A 25,463-nucleotide genomic window follows, 5' to 3' on the forward strand; every position below is an offset into this window, starting at 1 on the left:
TGCTTATCCCCTTATATGTTGTGGGAAATATTTAAAAAGTCACAACATTCCATGCAACACCCAGCTACTCTCTGCTCTGGCAGTCTCAATCTCGCTGCCTCCATGGCTAGCCCCATGCAGTGACCCATCATGGTTCTCTTGCTGCAACTTCTGCTCACATTCCCAGCCATCCACTCCCTGTGGTCAGTGGTCCCAAATCCTAGAAACCTGGTAAAATCAAAACTCCAGCAGCTTGCAATTTATAAGTCAGGTTTGTATCAGTAAATTCTCACTCCACAAAACGTCCACACAATTACTCAGAGCCAATTGATACTGATATAATTTACCCACCTAGATAAGACAAATTATCCTGTAATTATACATCCCTTATAAAATAGTCATAGCTATTTGTTTCTGTTTAAAGCCACATGGAATCTAGATCATCGTATTCTTCCTCCATCTTCCTCCTTCCCTCTCCTGTCCTCCTCCTGTCTCTGTCTCTGAAACTTTTAGCTCTACCTCCCTTTTCCTTGTCCAATCACGGGCTTCTTGTATTAATATTTAAATTGATTAGACAGGGAAAATTCTGCTATACTTGTATCAAAATATGATTGGACAATGCTATAACCTTCAATGATACCCCTCACTTTATGGCATCCTTTAAATATGCTGTGCAATTTTTCTTCAAGGTCATAGTTCATCTCCTGAGTCTGTTCTGTGGCCCTGATCGATCTGTAGCAGCTTCATTCCAATAAATTTTTGTCATCTTCATTGACCTGGTGCTTAAGTTATATTGGATTTATGTTGGATTTAAGCAGACCTCACAACAATTTACATCTAATACATAAAGTCCATGTGAGTTTTAGTAATTCAGGTGGAGTCAGGGAAGCTTATGGTCACCAATATCTTTGGAAATTATCATGTTGAGTCTTAGACTAGTGATTCGCAACCTTCTGAGTGTTGCAATTCTTTAAAACATTCCTCATGTTGTGATGACCACCAACCATAAAATTAGTTTTGTTGCTACTTCATCCCTGTAATTTTGCTACTGTTATGCATCACAAAAATGTAAATATCTGTTTTTTTCTGATGTTTGTATCATTTGACTTCCAGGTTGAGATCCACTGGTCTACATGAAAGATGGAACTCCCTTAATGTCTGATACTTATTTAGGAGAAAATGTCTATCTCCAGAAGCAAGTGTGGCCTACAACACTGTCACTTTGGGTACATTTCAGGAAAAATTCCTGAAGTGTGAGAATTAAGGTTTATTCTTTATTGATCCATGAGTAACACATACCAATAACAACTTGTCTTTTTTAGAAAAAAATTGTATTTTTATCCTTCATAATTAAATATCAAAAATCTCTAAATAAAGTCTTGTGTGGTCCCTAAACTATATCCTGGGATATTACTACTTATCCTTCATAAATGCCTTACTTTGTGCCACCTTTACATGAATTATGTTACTGACCCATATAACTGCCCTCTGAAGTAAGTACTATTGTTATCTTTGTCTTGAGGATGAGAAGGTAGCTGACATTGAGAGTATTTAGTAACTCCCCCTAGTCCACAGATAAATACTGGTAAACCCAGGATTCAAGTTCAGGCATTATGACTGTAGTATTTATGCTCCTAGCCATTATGTATCACTGTGTTGAGAAAAAAAAAAAAGGATTTAGAATCAACTACTACCCATCTCATATCTCAAAGTATTTATAACTTTTGATAATGAGAAATTTATAACTCAGATTTTAGTGTAACATTTTAGAATTCACATCTGAGGAAGACACACACAACTTGAATAAATAGGCAGCTGTACATATGTATCTGCTTAAAGAGGCTGGGTTTGTGAAAGTGGTTGCTACTGAACATGTTGGGATATCTATGATTAGCATTGAATTCTTTGTGCTTTCATTTAAATAAGAAACCCGTTGTGATCTTAATGAGAAATTCCCCAGTTGGTGATATAGCTTGTTGAGTTTTAGGGGGCCAGGCATTAATGGAGGAAGTACATTACTAAGGGTGGGTTATGGGCTTATATAGCCTCACATTACTTCCAGCTTGCTATCTCTGCCTCATGGTTTTGGTTGATATATAATCCCTCAGTTTCTTGCTCATCCCACCATGCCAGTAGTTTACTACCTATGCTTTGCCAGCATGATAGATTCTCCCTCTAGAACCAAAATAAACTCTCTCTTCTCTAAGTTGCCTTTGGTTATCACAGCAACAGAAAGTAACTAATTCACTCCTCTTATCTGCATTGATATTAGCATTGTTGCGGATCTTAGAGTCAAGTTCTGATCTGTTTCCCATTATTATGAGTTATAGCAGTTCGGATCCTAGCTGAACTAATGAAAGATGAATCCATTTTTCATAGGCTGATCTAGAGCTCAACTTATGCAGAACCAGAAATCCTAGTTGTATATATACTGCTGTTACCCAGTTTTAAAAATTGCTTGAGAAAAGATCAGTTATAATATTTCTTAAAAATAATAAAAATACAGAAGATATAAACCCACACTTTCTGTCCTAAAAACTCACCAGGCAAAATAGAATCTGTGTAGTCTGCAGTAATTTGGCAGCTTAAGTATTGAAATGTGTATCACTTTCTGTTATTGAATTTAGAGCCAAATTCTTATCTCTCCTTTTGTCTTAAGATATCTGCACAGATTTTGTTGTATAATTAGTACAAAATGTTCTCTTTGGGTTTGTATTATTTAATTTAAAAGAATCTTGGAGTCCTCAAGTTTTTTCACATTTCAAAAGTGAGTACATTTCTGTTGAGTCATTGGTTATTTTTATTATTAACCATTATGAGACTACTAAATAGCAGATAATATCTAAGCTTGGGGATATTCATAGAAGTGAAAGAAGAGAAAAGAAAATACCTGGTGGAAGGTTTCTTTCTGGAACTCTCCCCTCCCCCTAAAATCTGAAAGCAGGATGGAACACAATGAAATATAAAGAGTATCCTGCTTGCAAAGACTCTGCTTATAATCTAAAACCAAATTAACTATTTAAAAAGCGAAACCTTTGAGATTCCAGTATCTTCCATCAGTGTTCTGTATCTTCTATATCATCCTTTCATTCAGATTCCCACATCTGTGAACTGGTTCTTATGGTCCACCCAAAGTTTCTTGTTTTTCCTCAAAAGAATATTCTTTTCTGGAAATTGTGTTCCTCTATATATGTTTTAAATAATGAGTAAAAGATTAGATTCTGGATCCAAGTATTGATATTTGAATTTCACAACAGACTGGGTTAGCTAATGGCAGAAGGTAAGAAATGTGTTGCTTTAATTGTGCAAGGCTTATTCTGCCATATGTTTATAGTAAGAGGTGTGTGTGTGTGTGTGTGTGTGTGTGTGTGTGTGTGTGTGTGTGTGCATTCAAAATACATTTCTTAAAGTTGAAAATAGCCTTTGTCTATTTGATCAACCCCTGACAGTTTTATAAAACTCTTCTGTGGCTAACCACAGTAAACAGAACCCCTCACCACTTTTGTAAATTTTATGGTGTAAGTCCCAGTAGTTAGCTTTAGAAAGAAATAAAAAGAGAGAATTGGTCAAATAGTGGATTGGTCAACTTCACAAACAGATTCTTGCAGGAAATGTGTATGTATAGGGTGAGTTATCTTCCTCTGAAGGCATTGACTAATCCAAATCACTCAGACAAATTCCTTGCCTCTGATTCCCCATTTACGTAGCATTTCTAAAATTATCTTTTATCATCTAATGTGTGTTCATAAGATTCAGAATACTCTCATCATGTGATCTGGGTTATTACAGTTTCTACTGTTGATTAATTAATTGATAACTTTGCATTTGCTTCTAGAAGCCTCATTAATATAGACTATCCATTTATTTCCAGATCTGATATATTAGTTTTCTGAGTCTATATAACTGAAGGGTCAACCTTGAACTGGGGTGAATTCAATAAAGGAAATATCCTTCTAGTCTCTTGGAAGCCTGCCTGACTGTTCCTCTGGGGACAGTGTCACATTTCTTTCTTATTTTCAAATTCCACAGTTGCAATTAGAAGGGAACTCAACACATAAAAATGTGGGTTTTTTTAAAATTTTGTTTTGTTTGTTTGTTTGTTTGTTTTGTAGAACATTTGTCTCCTTCCTGATCAATGTGTAGAATATGTTTTTTTTTAACCAATCTTTATTTTTTCCTCATGTTTTTCTTCTAAATTTTAATGAACACTACCTGTAGAGTTAGTCAAGGTTAAAACTATTTATACCAAATGTGCTGGAAACTGGGAGAGGAATCAGCAAGGTTCAGTTAATATTGGGAAGAACGCGAGGAGGACAAGTTCATCATCACATTTAATATTTTACAGGCTTCTTTCCTTCTTCATTAAACATGTTTGATGCTGTTTATGCTGATGCCAAAGGAGGTTAAACACAACTTAAGTATGCTGTTAATTTGTAAGAATGTTTAATACAAAAACAAATAAACATAACCTCATGAATATGTAGTGCTGCTGATGGCAGCTAAATGAATTCTGGTCATCATTAAAGCTTTCCTGTAAGGTCAAAGTTGCCTGTTTATTGCTAAAACTGCTGGGTGTGTTCTTTGACACTGTTGGGATTGTATAAGAGTAGCCATTTGGTTTCTGAATTGTATTCTGAATTCTGTCTCTTCTTTCACTGCATTTCTTGCCATGTCTAAGAATTCTAAGACTTGGAAGGACTGTTTGGCTCTCAGGTCCTTCTGTCTTAGAATGGAGATTTCTGCCACAGAAACAGGTGTGGTAAGAGAAATAGCATGCCTTCACTTTTTCCTTTCTCTTTTAAGTCATCAATTTCCCGTGCTATAAATGCAAACCTACTTTTTACCCTATAGAAAACAGAAATATTTTTATCCAGTATATTTTCAGATAATATTGACATTTTTTTCTTGGGCTGGGGAGATGGTTCAGTGTACTTTCTCTGAAAATATGACATGAATTCAGATCCATAACATTCATGTAAAATCTTGACATGGTTGTATGAGTTTGTAACCACACCATTAAATACTAGAGACACAGGCCAGGGAGCCTAGATAAACCAGCAGGCTTGCATTTAATGAGGGACCCTTTCCTTAGGTGCTAAAACAAAGGTGCTAGAGGATATTCGATGTTCTTCTTTGGCTCCATATGTACATACACAGGTGTAGACATCCACACTCATGTACATGTACAACATACCAAGAGAGACAGAGACAGAGTTTTTTAAAATATATTTCTCTAGTGTATGTACACATACTTTGATTCGGCACTTAAAGGGTATATGTACTGAAAGAGAACAAAGCATATTTCTAAGGTAAATATTCACAATTTTAAATGATAAAGTTTATTACCATTAACAACTTCCTGCAACATTGTATGATTTATCAAACATTTTCACACATTGCTAGGAGAAAACATTATTTACTTGAGATTTGAATAAAAAACTCTAAAGTGGCTAGTGGATAACACCATTTGTGAATACAGGTAGAAAGGTCTTTGGGTGTATATACAAAAAAGTAGAATGCAGGTCAAAAATCATCACATTTGGATTTTATTAGCCTCATAATAATGAACTACATTATATTAATTTGAGAACACTAACTATGTTCGTGAAGTGAGGAAATGATGAAGTTATTATACTTAGCTGAAATATTAAAATGAATTAGGTCATTGCAGTAACTAGGAAGACATGATGATGGGAAAATAAAAATAAAATTGACCATCCCAAATCCACATTGCATTCATTCACTCAATTATTCAATTCCTCAATAAATAATTTATCTTGATATGGCAATTTGATACTATCTCTTAAGTTATTGTCATAGACATCCTAGGGTGATCCAAGCCTTCACTAAGATTTTAGTCTGGTGGGGAGATAGATAGACATTACCCCAAGCGAGTTTGTAGTTATACACTGCCCTACAAGACAGGAAAGTAAATCACTGGGGACTGGGCAGAGGGTGGGGACTCTATGGCAGAAGCTAGAAGCATCAAACTTAGTCAGGATTCTGCATGTGGCTTCTCAGAGTTCTCTGATGAGAGACAGCATTTAATATGTGAAGCATGAACTAAAGTTCTCAAGGTGAGGGGAGTTAGGAGTGGTCCATGTACTCCTGAAAGTGGGAAGGGCCAATAAATATACACCGAGTTAGTAATTGAAAGAAAAAGTATGTATGAAGTTTAGATTAACAAAGTTTGTTGGGGGTGGGAGTTATTAGCCAAGTGAGGAAAAAAGGAGGCCCATAGAGGATATTGTTTCTTTTGAACTTCAGCCCAACAACAGTTGAAACTACAGTATGAATTCTATTAGAGGCATTTGTTGATGAAGAATGAGCTATTCAAAGGATGACTCTGAATGTCTAGTTATGGTGAGACAGATGAATTTATACCACCCAACTTCCACGCATAGATCAATAACAAGCCAGAAGATTCTTTATTTATATCTCTTACAAAAGTTGAAGCAGTAAGTATTCTCCCAAGACAGCATTCAGGTCTGCATGGCTTCACTGATGAACTTCATAGAAAGAACAGGGAAGAAAATTTAGTAAACTCGAAAAAGAGATCTACCTAAGAAAGGGAAAAACTTTTCATGGCATTTTAAGAACTCTACCTTGTCCCACAGTTTCACTACAAGAAAAGCATAGACTAATATATCTTAGAATATATTGAAAATGGTTCAGAATCAACAAAGTATAAGTGAATTGACTACATCAACATATAAACATTGAGTGATTCCAAATGAAGACTGTTTGCTACTTTGTGATTCTTTTCTTTTTTTAACCCTTCTCTACCTGCTTTCCACCTTCTCAGCCCACTAACACTAGATAGCAGAGAAAAGAGTGTGGTTCAGCATGCATTTTACTTCCTGGAACATTGGACAGGAAAAGACGAAGCTGTTCTGGGGATGGGTGGATCAGCAGGATATCAGTATGATCTGAACTCTGGTGGGGCTTGAGGAGGAAGCTTTTTCTGAGGATTTCAGTGTTGCACCTCTTTTAGACAGTATTCAATGAAACATCTTGTGTGTCTTTTATTCTGGGTGAACAAAGGCTATATAAACTTTGGAAGAGTGGGAAGAGATTTTTTCAGGTGAATGTACATTGGCTGGAGCTTAAGGCACTGGGAATGCCTCATTTGCATGGAGAGGGATTCTAGGTGCTGGGTGGCCAGGTTCTTAGTGGAATAAAGAGAATTGAATCTGTAATTTTTCTACATTTCATTCCTGGGATAGAGGATGTGGGGAATCAGGCTCCCCCAGAGAAGAAGGAGCTCTTCTGGGAAAGGAAACCCTCCATTTTGCACTCAGCTCATGGGGAGAACATGGAACACATCATGGTAGTCAGAAACCTTAAAAGTATGGTTTCCCAACCAAAAATGGATAGAGTGGAAAAGGGATGATGTTATCATTAGACTACTCCCTGCTGATTAGGGGCAGCGAGTTTCTTGGGGGCAAGTTTGATCTTTGTTATTAGGATATCTAATGTCTTGTTGTTTTTCTTCTTTACACATGACTACTTAGCAAACCCCAACTAACTAACCAAAAACTCAGCACCTCTCAGGGTCTAAGCATTTATATAGACTCATAAAATCCCTAGAATTCCAAACATCTCACAACAGCAGAAATTATCTTCAGCGGATAGGAAAGTGGCAAATCAGAGTCAGCTGCTATGCTGCTGCCCCACATCACACACCTGGGATTAAACTCACACACACACACACACACACACACACACACACACACACACACACACACATTCTGATAATATTTCTGTGTTTTTCTGGAAACCAAAATTCTCACTCTAGAAGACTGTTTCAGGAAGTCAAAGTTGTTCTAATATTTTAAATGTGATTAAACTAAACAGGCACATTAAGGGAGAAAAATTCCGCATGACTTTCTCAGTGCAGAAAAAACAAAACAAAACAAACAAACAAACAATCCAAAACACTAGACAAAAATTTGCAGCCAATCTTACCAAAAGCTAACAAAGTCTGGGAAAAAAGGTGGATTTCCTCAGTCGGACAGAGATCTCCAATTTATTCTATTATTACAATTAAGAGTCAAAGAGTCTGATGCTTTCCTGGGGCCTTCTGCCTAGTAGTGTAGCACTTTAAGCCTCCTGGAAGTTCCTCTGGGAATGTATAAATCAGGGATGATAATTCTTACCAAGCAGTGTATGCTTGTGAATGTGTTAGCACACTAAAAAGAGTTTGGGTAGACATGAGGGCCATACTGCCTAACAGAGAATTACAATTCTTTTAGGTTTTCTTATGAGTGTCCTGAAAATCCTACAATACATCTTCCCCTCAAGTGTTTATTTCCTCCAATTTTATTTTATTATTTGGGGTCTTGAAAGAGATTTAAATTCTTTGATTATCTAGTCATCTTTTGACCTTTATTACTTCATATTAGCTTTCTCCTATGGGTTGGGCAGATAGCACATAAAGCTAATAAGATTTACAGCTAGCTCTTTAAGTCCTTCACTGTGGATCTTGAAAGGAAGGAAAAGGACAATTGATTAAGCCATTATTTCTTGACTTATTGGTAGGTGTTAGGTGTTAGGTTTGGAGTACTTTATTCTTTTCTCTTTTTTTAAACCCTCATCAAAAAAGGCATATTATCCCACATTCAATATTTACACTCAAGCACTTCTCTCTGTATATTAAGCAATAATAGTGTCAGGGTTTGATGCCTGCCCATGGGATGGATTCCAAGTTGGGCCGGTCACTGGATGGCCTTTCCTTCGTCTCTGCACCATTTTTGTCCCTGCATTTCCTTTTGAAAGGACCAACTCTGGGTCAAAATTTTTGAAGATGGGTGAATGCATGTCTTGACTAGGGGCCCTGTCTATCTATTCAGGTTATCTCTTCAGGTTTCATCTCCCTACTGTTGGGCATTTCGGCTAAGATCATGGGAGCCTCCCATATGTCAAATCTCTAGGACTTTCTAGAGGTTCCCCTGCCTTCTATCCCCTATTGCTGCATATTTTTATTCATTCTCCTGGCCGTCCCTCCGTTCCTCTGCTTCCTGTGATTATTTTGTTCCCCCTTCTAAGTGGGATTAGAGTACCTACACTAGGGCCTTCCTAAGCTTCATATGGTCTGTGAGTTTTAATAGTTGAAGAGTACTCCCTTGTGTAAAATAACCACATTTTCTGTATCCATTCTTCTGTTCAGGGAAATCTTGGTTGTTTCTAACTTCTGGCTATTACAAATAAGGCTGCTATGAACAGAGTGGAACATGTGTCCTTGAGGTATGGTGGAACATCTTTTGGTTTTATGCCCAGGAGTAGTATAGATGGGTCTTCAGGTATAACCACTTCCAATTTTCTGAGGAACTACCAGATTGATTTTCAGGGTGGTTGTACCAGTTTGCAGTCCCACCAGCAATGGAGAGGGATTGTTTCTCTTTCTCCACATCCTCAGCAGGATGTGCTGCCACTTGAGTTTTTTACCTTAACCATTCGGAATGGTATAAGGTGGAATCTCAGGATTGTTTTGATTTGCATTTCCCAGATGACTAAGGATGTTGAACATTTCTTTAATTGCTTCTCAGCAATTTAAAATTCCTCTGTGCAGAATTCTCTGTTTAGCTCTGCACCTCATTTTTAATTGAGTTATTTGGGTTTTTGGAGTTCAACTTCTTGAGTTCTTTCTATACTTTGAATACTAGTCCTCTATTGGATATAGGGTGAGTGAAGATCTTTTCCCAATCTGTGGGTTGCCATTTTGTCCTTTCTGTAATTCTAACCAAGCAAGTGAAAGATATATATATAAGAACTTCAAGTACCTGAAGAAAGACATTGAAGAAGACCTCACAATATGGAAATATCTCCCATGCTCATGGATCAGTAGGAATAATATAATAAAAATGGCCATCATACCAAAAGCAATCTACAGATTCATTGCAATCCTCATTAAAATTCCAACACAATTCTTCACAGACATAGAAGAAGCAAATCTTAACTTTTTTAATATGGAAAATCAAAAACTCAGGATAGTGAAAACAATTCTCAACAATAAAAGAACTCCTGGGAGAATCACCATCCTTGACCTCAAGCTGTACTACAGAGCAATAGCAATAAAAACTGCATGGTCTTTGCACAGAGACAGACAGATCTATCACTGGAATAGAATTGAAGACTCAGAAATAAACCCACACACCTATGGGCACTTGATCTTTGACAAAGAAGCCAAAACCATACAGTGGAAAAAAGAAAACATCTTCAACAAATGCTGCTCATCTAACATGTGGTCTACATGTAGAAGAATGCAAATAGATCTATATTTATCACCTTGTACAAAGCTCAGGTCAAAGTGGATTATGGACCTCAACATTAAATCAGATACACTGAGTCTAATAGAAGAGAAAGTGGGAAGAGAACGAGAAAGCCTCAAACACGTTGGCACAACAGAAATTTTCCTGAACAGAATACCAATGGGTCAGGCTTTAAGTTCAACAGTTGACAAATGGGACCTCACAAAATGGAAAAGCTTCTGAAAGGCAAAGGACACAGTCAATAGGACAAAATTTCTTATTTTTCTAACTATTTCTATTTTTGATAACATATGAATCTTAATGAGATCCCCATGTTTGGCTCAGGTGTTTAGGAATCAGTTGTCAAAATACAAAAATGTGAAGTTCTATAACAATAATGAAACAATTATTTTTTTTCATATGGCTCAAAGTAATTTTAAAATTTTTATATTAATTCATTGATCATCATTTTCTACATTATAATTCAGACATTTTTCTGTTTCTATTATAATTTTCTCTCACTCAGCGAAGGAGAATGCTCTGTGACTTTTTCTGGGGAGATTTGAGCTAGCATGTGTTCACTCCAGATAAAACACTGAGAACACATTAAGTAAACAGTTATCCCTAACTCTAGCCAAGTAAACCAATGATTGTATTGTGATTACTTATAGGTATGTGAATAAAAGTTTCATACAGAAGCAGGAGTGACTCAAGACAGCTGCCATCTCTCAAAAGCCCACCCCAGCAGAGGCAACAACTCACAGAAGCTGCATCTCTGTAGTCCTTGAACAACAGGAAGGTATGCGGCTTGATGGGACAGCCTCCTCCCTCTAGCAACTATTATTGGTCATATAATCTTAGGACAGGACCTTATGAGTCTTGTAACTTTTAGGAGTTCCTGACATAAGTAAGTTTCACTTCCTTCATGGGTCTTGTAAATTTTGTTACTTCATGATGCCTATGAGACTCTGTCCTTCAAGGAGAGAATGTTTAATAGTAAGGGAATAACTAAACTACAGAGGATGAATGTCTGGGTATGTAATAGTAAAACAGAATTGACCTCTTTAGGGATCCAAATTTTGAGAAAAGTTGTCCCTTTAACATTGCACACATTTTCTTTTAGATCACCAAATATCTGAAAGTGTTGCTTAAAAGTTAGACCCCAGGATGAAATCGCTTGGTTTCAGATTCTGGAAGAATTAAGGCTCTATTAGAGATTAAGTTACTCTGGTGTTTTCAGTAAAAATAGCCCTCATAGGCTCATATACTAGAATACTTCATCACCAGGGAATGGAACTATTTGAAAAACTTAGATATTGTTGAAAATGCTTTAGTATAATTCTTGCTAAGCTAATAGGTCAACCTTTGATTTAAATGTGGTCTCAGACTTTCTGGCTCTTATATTTTTGATAAGTAAAATGTAAGAAATTGGCTTACATTATTTTCATATTTCATATTTCATACTATCCAAAGCTTTACCAAATATTGGATGAAATAAATACAATTAAACATTTTTACCTTATATAATATAATATAATATAATATAATATAATATAATATAATATAATATACTGAGCTTCTTATATTCTTTACCACCTTCTGCTGTGTAATTACACCATTTATAATTTATTGAGACAAATGCTCAAACCTTTAGTATAGAATATCCTGAGAGATGCTGGTAACATGACTCAGGTTGCTGCCATCCCTGAAACCATATAGGAGAGAGACAAATAACCCTAGGGCTTGTCTTTTGACCTCTTCATATGTGCTTTGGTATGGATGCCTGCATATGCAAACATAGAAGTGAATAAATATAGTAAATATTCATTAGTGTGATTATAAAAATTAAGAATTTCTTTAAGGTACTTCAAAATAATTCATGAAAATAAATGAATTATACATGCATTTTCATCCCATAAATGACTAGTAAATAAAAATATTTCTTCCCAGGTATAATAGAAATTCCTTTAATTGTAATGCATTTGTTGATAAATCATCATGATTTCTTATTTATTTTCACACGTTTTATTACTGCTTTGATATAGTTTAAGATTTTCACACAAAGCAAGAATTTTTGATTTTTTGTGTTCAGCTAAACGCTAGAACACTAACAGTCATTTTATTTATTAAAGTAATAAACAGAAAACAATTAAGAGAGAAACTACCTAATTTTTGAATGAGAATTTGCTGCTAATTATAATGAACTGCTTTTTATATTATGATTTAGACAATATTTTTGAAATTTCATGTTTACTTTATGAAAGAGTACCTAGTTGTCATTTATTTCATTATCACTTGCAGCATTATCAGTTATAATTTTATTTATTATTATGTCCAGGTAAATATCTAGTATTGTTAAATATTTAAACTAATTCTTTAATGGGTAAAATGTGGAAGACTGGTATCTAAGTGGACTATGCACACAGAATGCCTGGAAACTAGGAAATACTTAGTAACAATATTATTGCTTTAGAGGAATTGTCCTTATAATTTGTTAAACAAAATTAAGATTTTCAGAAATTGAGACTAGAACCAAAGTAAATTGATATGTGAATCATTACTATTACATCCTCAGTATTTTAATTATACTTGGGTTCTTTTTTCCCCAAGAAGATACAGATAAAGACGTCTGAATTAACGTAGGCATAATGTATCCTTCTATAAACTAGGTAGCTTGAAATATGTTCACTTGGTATGAATTACCTTACTTAAAAAGTTTTGTGCATGAATGTATCCAATTAGCCAAAGTGATGTACATTCATTATTTTATGACATATTTTAAAAAGCTAATTGCTACATGTGTAAAGACTAAGACATTCAATTTACAGAAGTATTGAGTACTAGAGGTAACATTTGCTTAAAAATCATCAAACTTTGCTCTGTTCCCATCTTTAGCCTATTTTTAAAAATTCATATATTATATTGATTTGAGTATTTCCCCGAATATATGTACATGTATCACATACATATCTGGTGCCCACAGAGGCCAGGAGAAGTATCCACATCTCATGGAACTGGAATTTTGGATGGTTGTGAGCTGCCATGTGTATAATAGGAACTGAATTCAAGTCCGCTGCAAGAACAAAACATTTTCTTAACTGCTGAACTATCTCCAGCCCTAACTACTTTCTTAATCATGAATCTACCATGTTCAAGGCACCTAAATATCACTTACAATGTTAGCATTTCATATAGAGCTTGGTGAAGAATTTAACTCAACTCAAATTTGATGAGTAACACCATAAAGAACACAGCATGGATGTCAAAGGAAACTCTTTGATTCTTAGACATTACTTTGGTGGGTCAGAGGATAAGGAAGAAAACCTGGATGTTGTTTTCAAGAAGCATCATTTAGAATCAAGTTGGAGGAATTAGAATAGACAGTGCTTTTTAAGGGGAAAAGGTATGAACTGTTTCATTTAAGATTACTGTGTGCTCACTGGATGATATTATACAGACTCCAGCCAGTTCCAGGAGGAAAGGCCATGCCAACTGTTTGTTTTGTTCTGTAATGCCTAGATCTAGGGGGCTTAAAGGGAGAATCAGAGTATTGAGTAATTTTCTGTGGACCTGAAACTTCAGAGTATATCCTCAATGTATTCTCTGCTCACATAGTCTTCTCTTTCAAAATTCTAAACATTTTTCTAAGTCATTGTTGTCACCTGAGGATGAATTATTCTTAATATAAATATAAACAGTGAATTAATCTAACAGCTGTATTTCTTCATGTTATGGTAGTCCCCAATAAATTCACAGAGAAACCAAGATTTATTTAAAACTTCGTCTCGATAGCTGAGCAATTAAATGATCTGTCTTTTCTTTACGCTAATCTGGCTACCTCCCAGCCCCATCCCATGATACATCCCAAGATATGAGGGTAGAGAAATCAGCATTTAAATAACCTAAGGATAAACATTATACAGCATACAAAACATTATGCCCATAGTCACCTATCTAGATGATTGATTGCAAAGGGTCTTCATTAATCAATTGTTATCCCTGCTTTCCCTCTTGGCCCACTTTTTAAAGGTTATTTTCAACCTGACAACCAAAGTAATTCTTCTGAAAGACAAGTTTACTGTAACTTAATAACCCAACACCCCAATACATAATACTTCCCAAATCTGGCTTGGTGAGCAAAACTGAGGCTAATTCCAGGAACCCTGGAGAACCAAAGGCAGTTTTCACAGGATGAAGATGCAGCATGGAAAACTCCTGAAGTGTTTCTCTGTCTCCAAGTTACTTATAGGCAGAGTCTACTGAAGAGTCCTGTAGCGTCTGCTCTCGACCAGCAAGAACGACACGACACAGTCGGATTCTTCTCAACAGCCTTTATTGCTTCCATGGGGACCCTGGGTGCCCAGGGAGCCCTGCTTATATGCACCCCAGCACAGGAGAAGGCTCTGTGGCACCCTGGGATTGGTCAGTCTGCCGGCACCCAATTTGCATGCACCTGCTCGGGAGGGGTTGGCGCCAAATTCAAATTGACGCCTGCGCAGTGGTGTTGTTTATGACAACCGCAATGGGAAACCGACGCCATCTTGGAGTTGGCTTCCCACATCTCCCCCTTTTTTGTTTAATGATGCTGGACTAGGTCTGGGCAAATCTGTCCATTGGCCACGGCTCCTGTTTTAGGTCAATTCTCTAGTGTCACAGCCTTACCCGTCATAGGGTTGCCCTATCACCTCCAGGCCCCATGTCTTAGGTTGGTCTGTGCACGAGGAAAGTTGCCTGTCTCTGGATACTGTGGATCTGTGTGACTACAATTGCCAAACGACCTAGGGCAAACTCTTAGTTTTTCAAAGAGGCCAGCCAAATATTGGGAGATGCGCCATCTTCAATTGCCAACAGAGCTTGGTACACCACTGCTTTATGTAGAGCATGCTCTCTTTTTAGTCAACACAATAGCCAGATGCAGAAAACACAACCCAGGAGGACCACTGCCCCCCAGGCCAACATTCCTGCCCATTCCTTAAAAAATGAGAAGGCAATGGTGATCCAGGAGGTGAAGTCCCCCAAGGTGACTGGGTCCAGTCGAGTGCCGTTGAGTTTGGCAATCTGGAGGAGCAGCTTTCTGGACAACTGCTCCGCTTTGCTCAGATAAGAGGCGACTCTGTTCAAGAGACTGAGAGAAATTAGCTTGTAACCAAAACATTTGCTATCACAGGATGCAAGGGGAATAGAGAAAAAACAATCCTTAATACCAATTATTATTATAGGCCAATCTGTGGGCAAGCTAGAAAGCAAGGGTAGGCCTCTTTGTATTGGGCCCATTATCTGCATTTGACTATTAATAGCTCTAAGATCATGTATAAGTCTCCATTTACCTGATTTTTTCTTGATCACAAATATGGGTGTATTCCAAGGTGATTGGGAAGGTTTAATATGTCCTAAATGTAATTGTTCTTTTACTAATTCCCTAGCGGCTGTTAATTTCTCAGAGGAGAGAGGCCATTGAGGAATTCATACAGGTTCCTCTGTCTTCCAAGTGATGGGTATACTGCCCTCAACGGCCCCTAGGGAAAACCCAATCCCTTTTTATCTTGTTTGAACTTAGTTGATACTGGCATAGTTATGCCTTGTAATGACTTTCCTAACCCTTTTCCTGGAGTGTAGCCCATACTAGACATAATTTCTCTGGCTTGTGGGGAATACTCATTAGTTAATCTAAGATCTATCTTGGTTAAGACATCCCTGCCCCATAGGGTCACAGGTATGTCCACAATGTATGGGAGGAATTTTCCCGACTTACCTTCCTCATTTCTCCATGTCAATTCCTTAGTACTAATAAGAGGGGCAGTCTCATAACCCAGACCACGCAGGCTTTGAGATGATGTTTTCGAAGGTCATTTTGGCAGCCAATCATGAGTGGAGATGATGCTGCAATCTGCACCTGTGTCTAACAACCCCAGAAAGGATCGTCCTTCAACCTCCAAAATTAACATGGGACAGTCACCTAATTCCATAGATAAGAAAGCAAATCGAGAACCTGTAGAACCTAGTCCACTCTCTCCTCTTATTTTATTATCAGCTGGGAAATATTTATGCAAACTTGGCAACAGTAATAATTGAGCAATTCTGTCTCCTGGGGAGATAGCTGAAATGCCACTGGGGGAGGCCACTAAGATTTTTACAACCCCCGTATAATCTGGATCAATCACTCCAGGGGTAATTTGTAATTCTTTTAAGGCAGTCGATGAACATCCAAGCAGCAGCCCCATGGTGTCTTTTGGAAGGGGGCCTTTAAAATCTGTCTCTATGGGCTGTACCCCCATCTGTGGGGTTAGTACAAGTCTGGTGGTGGAGTGGAGGTCCAGTCCTGTGGAACCTGCAGTGGCTCTCCGTGGTCTCTCAGATGGTGGAGAGACGCTTTCTGAAGAGCCCCATATATTTGAGGGCCCTGGTGACATGTGCCCGGCTATCCGTTTTTTGGCCTGGTGTCACCATATCCTGCCTGTAGGGGTCGACCCTCTATATCTTTTGTTGTTCTGCATTCATTAGCACAATGTTTTCCCTTTCTACATTTATGACATAATCCTGGCTGCCTAGGTTTATCTAATGGAGTCCTTTTCTCATTTTCAGGGCATTGTCTTCTAAAATGTCCTTTTTGGCCACACTTATAACAAGCATCATCATTGGATTTGCCTAATTGCACTACAGCTGCTGCTAGGCCCGCATTGGTCAGCGGGCCCCCAAGTTCTCAACAGACTTTCATCCATACCTCTCAGCCTTTATGTTTATAGGGTGTTATGGCTGCCCTGCATTCTTTAGTACATTGCTCATATACTAGCTGCTTCACCAAAGGCATAGCTGTATCAGGGTCTCCAAAAATTTTAGCGGCTATTTCAACGAGGCGTGCTACAAAATCTGAAAATGTTTCTGTGGGACCCTGTAAGACTTTTGTAAGATTGCCTGAGACTGCGCCTTTGTTTGGCAATGCCTTCCAGGCTTTGGTAGCTACCTCATTTATTTCGGCATAGACTGCTTCAGGATAATTTGTCTGATCTAAAGCAAAGTGCCCAAGACCCAGGAGCATATCTGCACCCCAATGTCTCTGGGGATCTTGTCCTGTGGCTAAATTTGCTGCTGCCTGACTGTTTGCATGTTCATATGACAAAGACCTTCAATCTAAATACTGACCAGATGATAGGCATGCCCGAGCTATATTGTTCCAATCCCCCGGGGTGAGGCAACATCTAGCAAGCGCCTCTACCTGTGCAACTACAAAGGCTGCACTCACCCCATAGGTATGGACTGACTCAGCCAGTTGCTTAATAGTTTTAAAATCCACTGGCTTGTGATACCGCTGCCCTTGTCCATCAACAAAAACCGGAAAGGTTAATCCTATTTCTTTCCACACCTCTGGGCAGAAGGAGGTACCTGGTCTAACAGCCCTAGCGGACTCCTTTTTTCCTGTGTAATCAGGGTTGTAAGGTTGAGTTGTCAGCACTTTCGGCTCCCCTTTTCATTGGCTTGGTTCTATATGACCAATCCAGGTCATATCTTTCCCTCTCATACCGAGCTGCCTCTTCCTCTAGGTCAGCTTCATCATCTTTGCTAAGCTCCGAGTCTCTGGAAGTGGAGCTTTATAAACTTAAATCCTTTAAAGAGGGATATATCTTCACTATTTCCTTTTCTTTATCACTGATTCCTTTTATTTTTCCTTCCTTTTCTTTTCCTTTTTTTTCTCACCCTTTTTCTTTCTCTTGCTCATATGCTCTTTGTCCTCTTCTGACATGCTTTCTTATTGTTCCATAAGAATTTTCTGACCTGTCTTAACTGCTTCTGTCAAAGGCCATGCAGAGGCCACAAATTACAGAAAACGAAACAAGGATAAGAGCTACCCACACTGGGTCTATGGGCAAGAAAAACATATCCCCCTTAAGCCCGGGGATCAATTTGGGAGACTTACTGGTACCACCATTCCCCAGCTGAAGAATTCTGAATCCACAAGATCCTCGAGTCCCCGTACGGGCCGCCATAGGTCGCGTCTGCTCTCGACCAGCAAGAACGACAGGACACAGTTGGATTCTCCTCAACAGCCTTTATTGCAGGATTGCCGCGATGCTTCTACAGGGACCCTGGGCTCCCAGGGAGCCCTGCTTATATGCACCCCGGAACAGGAGAAGGCTCCGTGGCCCCCTGGGATTGGTCAGTCTGCCAGCACCCAATTTGCATGCACCTGCTCGGGAGGGGTTGGCACCAAATTCGAATTGACGCCTGCGCAGTGGTGTTGTTTATGATAACCGCAACCAGAAACCGGTGCCATCTTGGAGTTGGCTTCCCACAGAGTCCCATCATTATCATCTCTTTACTCTCAATATAGCCAGGGGAACAGAGGACCCTCAGTGAGAATTACTTGAAGGACTTTAAGCATCATTTTTTGAGTCCTTCATGTTTCCATAATGAAATGTTTATAGTCTCAACCCATAAACTTATGCAGATCTTGTAAAGATTATTAGAGCTGCTCTGATCTATGACAGCAATGGTCATGTACAACTCAGAGGGAATAGCTAACACACTTCTGTGGAAATTGGTTATAGATATTTTAACTAACCACCTAACTTCTCTGTGTCTATATGATTATGTATCTTACAACACCTTAGGTTTTTGCTTCTTGGCGTTTTCTGTCCATGTTTCCCTTCTGGAATTTCTGCCTATGCTGATATCAGCTTTGCAAATGTCAGCTTTATCTTCACCAGCTGCATAGATCCTGAGCCTACCCTTTTCAGGGTGACCATTCTCATTATTTACTGAGATTTGATCCTAGTGGGTAATTTATTAACAAATGTGAGGAATTTCTAGACTTGTTCATCAATTTCAGTGTATCTACCTCAACTTTAGATATATACATATATCTAGGCATTATGGGGTACTCACTGTCTGCTGCTCATGAGGCAACAATTGTGACATGTTTTCTCCTAGTAGATCAGGTACACCCCCACCCAAGTTATATATTCTCAGTGTTGTACTCTTTTGATTTGCCAATCTGAGATCCTGATTACCTAGATATTTTACCCAAATTAACTTATTTCTTTCTAAATAGCTCTAATATAATCTTTTAAACTTTTATTAGGTTTATATCCATTAGTAGGTTGTTCATGGACATCTTGGAAAGGATAGAAATAGTCACTGGGAATTCAGTTAGACAATGTCAGTATCTTATTGGTATTCACTGAGGAAATGGCACTGTAGAGAGAGTAGTGGTGTGTGTGGGAGTCTCCAGGTGCGAACTTGCCTCTAAGGTTTAGCTCTGCTTAGTTTCAGCCACTAACAAGAGACAATGTAGAGTCACCAGGGATGTGAGCCTTAATGGGGAATTGTCTAGATTAAGTGGCCTATAAGCATACCTGTCAGAGATTGTTTTGATTGCTAATTGTGTTTCTAAGAGCCACCCTAAAGGTGGTATCACCATTTTCTGAGCTGAACCTGGACTGTTTAAGAATAGAGAAAACAAGTTGAGCATTAAGAGATCAAGTAGGCAATATGGGTATATTCCAGTAGTTCTCAGCCTTTCTAATGCTGTGATTCTTTAACACAGTTCCTCATGTTGTAGCAACCCCCAACATTAAAATTATTTTCTTTGCTTCTTTATAAGTGTAATTTTGCTACTGTTATGAATAGTAATGTAAATATTTTTGGAGATGGAGTTTTGCCAAAGGCATCATTAACCACAGTTTGAGAACTCCTGGCATATTTTATTCTCTCTGCTCTTGACAGTAGATGTGATACAACTGGCTGCTTAAGTTCTTGCCTTGACTTCACCACAACAATGGATTGTTACCTGGAATTGTCAGCCAAAATCAAACCCTTTCTTCAGCTTTTGATCAGCGTATTTTATTACTGCAGCAGAAATGAGACTAGAATAATTTCCAACCCAAGACTATCTGTAGCTGTGTTTGACAAGGTAGGTAAAGAGGAATTATTAAGAAAATGATGAAAGGCAACACAGAGGCCAAGGCGAATGGCCTTTAGATGAGAACTTTTTTCTATTCTAGAAAAGCTGAGAATTGCTTTTTTTGACATTAAGGTCATTTTTCAGCTATTGAAATTATAATACATATTTAAATATGAAGAAATCAGACAGTCATAGTCGAAACTTCAAAGAATTAATGGCTTTCTTATTGTCCGTACTCACAAATTTCAAGTATAATATCTAGCTTTTACTTTTTTGCTCTGATATGAATATTTTACATTTCTCATTCAGCTTCAAACACATCCTTTTATGTGCACGCTGAAATTGTCCTTACCAATTAATACTGAATCAGTTGTTTTCTTATATTGCCACTGCAGAATTTAAGTTGAGTAACCATAGTAAGTCTCAAGGGAATACAGGGTATTTTTATCTTGTTCCCTGTACTTTGCTTCCATCAATGTCAACTTTAACCAACATATCTTTTACAAATGAATTGCCAATTTTACTATATTTCTTCAAATCTTGCATCTAGTAAGCAGTATCAGACAGTCTGTGTATTCAGACAAATCTTGACGGGCATTCACTCACAGTTTTGACAAAGGTTCTGGGAGTCTTGGGACAATGTACTTACTTATATGAAACCCATTTTTCTCAGTGACGTTGTAGACAAATTTATATTTTTCTTCATAGAACACTGTGGGCATTTCCTGAGAAAGTTTTCAAACAGTTTAAGATAGTGGTAGACTCTCAATGGATGCAGATTTTCTTTATTTCATCACCCAGATCCTACTTTCCTTGGCAAATGATCTGTTAAGACCCTACCACTTAATTCAACATATTACTATGTTCAGGGACAAGTATGGATATTGTGCTGCATAAAGAATAACCTATTCAATGAATGTTTTATGTTTCTAGTGGTAGTACATTGTTTATCTCTACTTCTAAACAATATACTTCATTCTCTTTGGCATAGTTCAGGACGAGCCTTGAACTGGTTCAGAAGGCAAGGCATGGAGTATGGGGAACACAAGGCCTCCTCTCTCTTCTATTTACAATAAACTGCATAAAATAGAACTCTAAAAATTCTTTAAAAGAAAAAACGGTAACAAATTATTTTCTAGCGAAAATCACATTCTTGTATTGTATTTTACTTGGGTCCATTCTAAATATTGATCATTCTTTGTTTTCTCATAAACCTATTCTTACAGCTCAACACTTTTCTCTTTTATACTCCCTACATTTTTATCTTACAAATTAGGAGAAAAGTTTGCCCAGTGGCTCTTCTTGAAGAACTGTACAAGCTCACCAATTACCCTTGAAAATTTTCTCAGAATGTGCACAATTATTATTATTAATTATTTCTAGAAATCAAGCTAGAAAAAATACTGTAGAATAATACTTTATGCAGAATATATATGATAAAATTCTAACCACAAAAACATTACCTCAAATAATTCTGAATCATAACTAAATCAGTAGCATTTTAGAATGTCATACTCAGCCTCTTCTATGAGTGGGTATTGCACATACATATCCAAACAACAAAAATATTTAAAAGCTTTGTATCAAATATGTGCAGACATTTTAGTCTGTCCTTTATGTTTAGTCTTAGAGCCCCATAAGCACTACAATATAATAACTGTGCTAACTTGCATGGTGTTAGCTATTATAAATATTCTATCATTTATTTTTAAAGCAGTGATGATGTGTTCAGGATTTACACGAATGCATTGGACCTAGGATGGAGCACTCTGGAACCAACATGTCCTTGTGAAAACAGAGGGATGACTGTACAATTAGGAATTAGAGTGCTTCCATTAATTGGTACCTATACTACACTACTATGATTCATGGAGTTAACTTACTAAGTAAGAAGTCAGTAGTGGAACTAGCAAGCACTGTAAAAATATTCAGGACTAATATGTTTATGCTTAGTAACAAATGTTTCCTGTTACTGAAGAGCTTTGTTTTCAATTTCTTGAATATGATGGAAAACAAATCAGGAGCTGGCTGCAACACTTGATATCAGTTAGTGTGAAAATGTTTAGTAGGCATCTACAAAGTTATTAGCAAATGGGTGTACTAATAGAGTGCTGTCTTCAGCAGTTTGCTAATAAATTCTTAATAGATGTTGCCTATATTAAAAGCACTGCAGTGGGCTATGGCCACAACTTTATCCATGTTTCCAAGAAATTGATACATTAGGGAAAATGATGATGAAACTGATAGTTTGTGATTTCATATCACACACAAAACTACTGACAACAAATGTTAGCAGGATTATGGGGAAAAACAAGCCCTCATTCACTGTTGGTGAAATACAAACTGATGCAGTTACTTTGGATATCAGTGTGGAGAATTTTTAAACAACTAAACGTGAATCTACAATATGTGCTATCAGTACTATTTCTTGGATTATTCCCAAAGGACTCAACATCTCAGTCCACAAACAGTTCCTCGGCAATTTTCATGGCCACCATATTCACAATAGCCAGAAAATGGAAACAACATAAAGGATCTTCAGCAGATGAATGGATAATGAAAATGTGTTACATATACACAAGAGAATAGTACTCAGCTATAAAGAATAATAAAAACATGAAATTTGTAGGAAAAAAGTAGGCCATGAAAAATATTATATTGAGCAAGGTAATCCAGAAAGAAAAATCCCTCATGCTCTCTCACATCTGTGGTTCTTAGCTCTAATTCTTCAGACATGATTATATAACATACGGTTAACCACAGTAAACACCAAAGTATAAAATGAACATAGGTGCATGTGGGAAGGAGTTGGGAAGAGAGAGGGATAGCAGGATACAGGTGTATAAGTTGGGAAACTGAAAAACTGGGAGGGTGTTATACTGACTCTACATGAGAGAATGACGCCAATATGGTAGGAAGAGAGAGATAAGAAACAACTGACCGCTCTTGCCCTTTGCCTGCTTGCTGTGTGAGACTGAGTAACTACTAGATCCTTGGACTTCTATTCACAGCTGCGACTGAACCATTGTTGGGAATTGGGCTGCAGACTGTCTTTCAGCGAATCCGGATCATGGCGGCCACGGCCACGATGGCGACGTCTGGCTCGGCCAGGAAGCGGCTGCTCAAAGAGGAGGACATGACCAAAGTGGAGTTCAAGACGAGCAAGGAGGTGGACGTGACCCCCACGTTCGACACCATGGGCCTGTGAGAGGACCTGCTGCGCGGCATCTACGCCTACGGTTTTGAAAAACCTTCAGCAATCCAGCAGCGTGCTATCAAGCAGATAATTAAAGGGAGAGATGTCATTGCACAGTCTCAGTCTGGCACAGGCAAGACGGCCACCTTCAGTATCTCAGTGCTGCAGTGCTTGGATATCCAGGTTCGAGAAACCCAAGCTTTGATCCTGGCTCCAACCAGAGAGTTAGCGGTGCAGATTCAGAAGGGTCTGCTCGCTCTGGGGGATTACATGAACGTGCAGTGCCATGCCTGCATTGGGGGCACCAATGTCGGGGAGGACATCCGGAAGCTGGACTACGGGCAGCATGTGGTGGCAGGCACGCCGGGACGCGTCTTTGATATGATCCGCCTGAGAAGTTTACGGACACGGGCTATCAAGATGCTGGTTTTGGATGAGGCTGATGAAATGTTGAACAAAGGTTTCAAGGAGCAGATCTATGATGTGTACAGGTATTTGACACCAGCCACACAGGTCGTTCTCATCAGTGCCACACTGCCTCATGAGATCCTGGAGATGACCAACAAGTTCATGACCGACCCCATCCGCATCCTCGTGAAGCGTGATGAGTTGACTCTGGAAGGCATCAAACAGTTCTTTGTGGCTGTGGAAAGAGAGGAATGGAAGTTTGGTACTCTATGTGATCTCTACGACACGCTGACCATCACCCATGCCGTCATCTTCTGCAACACCAAGAGGAAGGTTGACTGGCTGACAGAGAAAATGAGAGAAGCCAATTTCACTGTGTCATCCATGCATGGAGACATGCCCCAGAAAGAACGAGAGTCTATCATGAAGGAGTTTCGGTCAGGTGCCAGCCGGGTGCTCATCTCCACAGACGTCTGGGCTCGGGGCCTGGATGTCCCTCAGGTGTCCCTCATCATTAACTATGACCTGCCCAACAACAGAGAACTGTACATTCACAGAACTGGGAGATTGGGTCGGTATGGACAAAAAGGTGTGGCCATCGATTTTGTGAAGAATGATGACATCCGGATTCTCAGGGACATCGAGCAGTACTACTGCACCCAGATAGATGAGATGCCCGTGAATGTGGCTGACCTCATCTGAAGCTGGTGCTGGTGCACCGAGGCCCTGTTTGGAAACAGAAGCTTCTATTTAATGGGGTTGATTGATATGAACTGTCTTCTCGGAGCCCCTCGGGAAGACCTTCAGCCTCCGCCATCTTTTCTAATGCATGTGTAAATAACCCAATGCTTAACCTTTTACATTAAACGTGGACATTTTCCCGTGGGGGAAATTTTTTTAAAAAAAGAAACAAAAAAAGTAAAAGAAAAAAAATAGCAGAAACCAACTTACTCCCCCTCCCCCAACCTATAATCTCATGATTGTGTAGAGATTGCAAAAACAGGCCTTTACCATACTGCAAGTATTGACCCAATTAACTGGGTGTCTTTGCATACTTTCCTATTATAATTACTAACAAGGAAAACCTATTTGTAAAAAAAAAAAAGCAAAAAAAAAAAAAAAACCCCAAAAAACAAACAAAAAAAAAGAAACAACTGACATCAAGGTTCATTAATAAAACCTTCAAGGAATCATACTATTTCATATGTGTCTAAAAGTATATAAGACACAAATACACACAATGGATGCAGGGTGAGGGAAGTGGGGATGAAGGAAGGGATGAGAGGCATTTGAATTAGCAATGAGAAGTTATGCCATTTGAGTTGACAGTTATTCCCACAAGAACCATATACTAACAAAACCCCTAGATCAGGTATGAGGAACTTCCTTTTGAATGGTTGATCAGGGTAGTCCAAATATAAGTAAACTATTGCTATTGCCCTAGGTTGCCCTCAGAGGTTGAGGATAGGCCCCTGATGCTGAAGAAGTCATAGCACTTGGATTATTCAAGCTGAATCTAAACTGAAAGACTACTTGTTATCTAACCTGAAAACCTAGTTTCCATGGTGCTGGAACTTATTATACAAGCTGTCAAGGGAGGGAAGCAATAGTCCTACCCAGCTGAATAGTCCAACTGATGAATCACAACAATCACCAACATGACATTATACCATAAAGTTACAAAAAGTGCCACTCTCACATTGATGGTGATCAACAAATCTCTAAATGGACC

General features: G+C 38.3%; 1 pseudogene; it reads left to right on the plus strand.

The window, feature by feature from the left end:
- The first annotated feature begins 23,197 nt into the window (after positions 1-23,197).
- LOC147004254 (eukaryotic initiation factor 4A-III pseudogene) lies at positions 23,198-24,489 on the plus strand (annotated as a pseudogene).
- The last annotated feature ends 974 nt before the right edge of the window (positions 24,490-25,463 follow it).

This window comes from Mus caroli, unplaced genomic scaffold, assembly GCF_978045245.1.
Source record: "Mus caroli unplaced genomic scaffold, Mus_caroli_1 scaffold_6, whole genome shotgun sequence".
In the NCBI taxonomy this organism is placed as follows: Eukaryota; Metazoa; Chordata; class Mammalia; order Rodentia; family Muridae; genus Mus; species Mus caroli.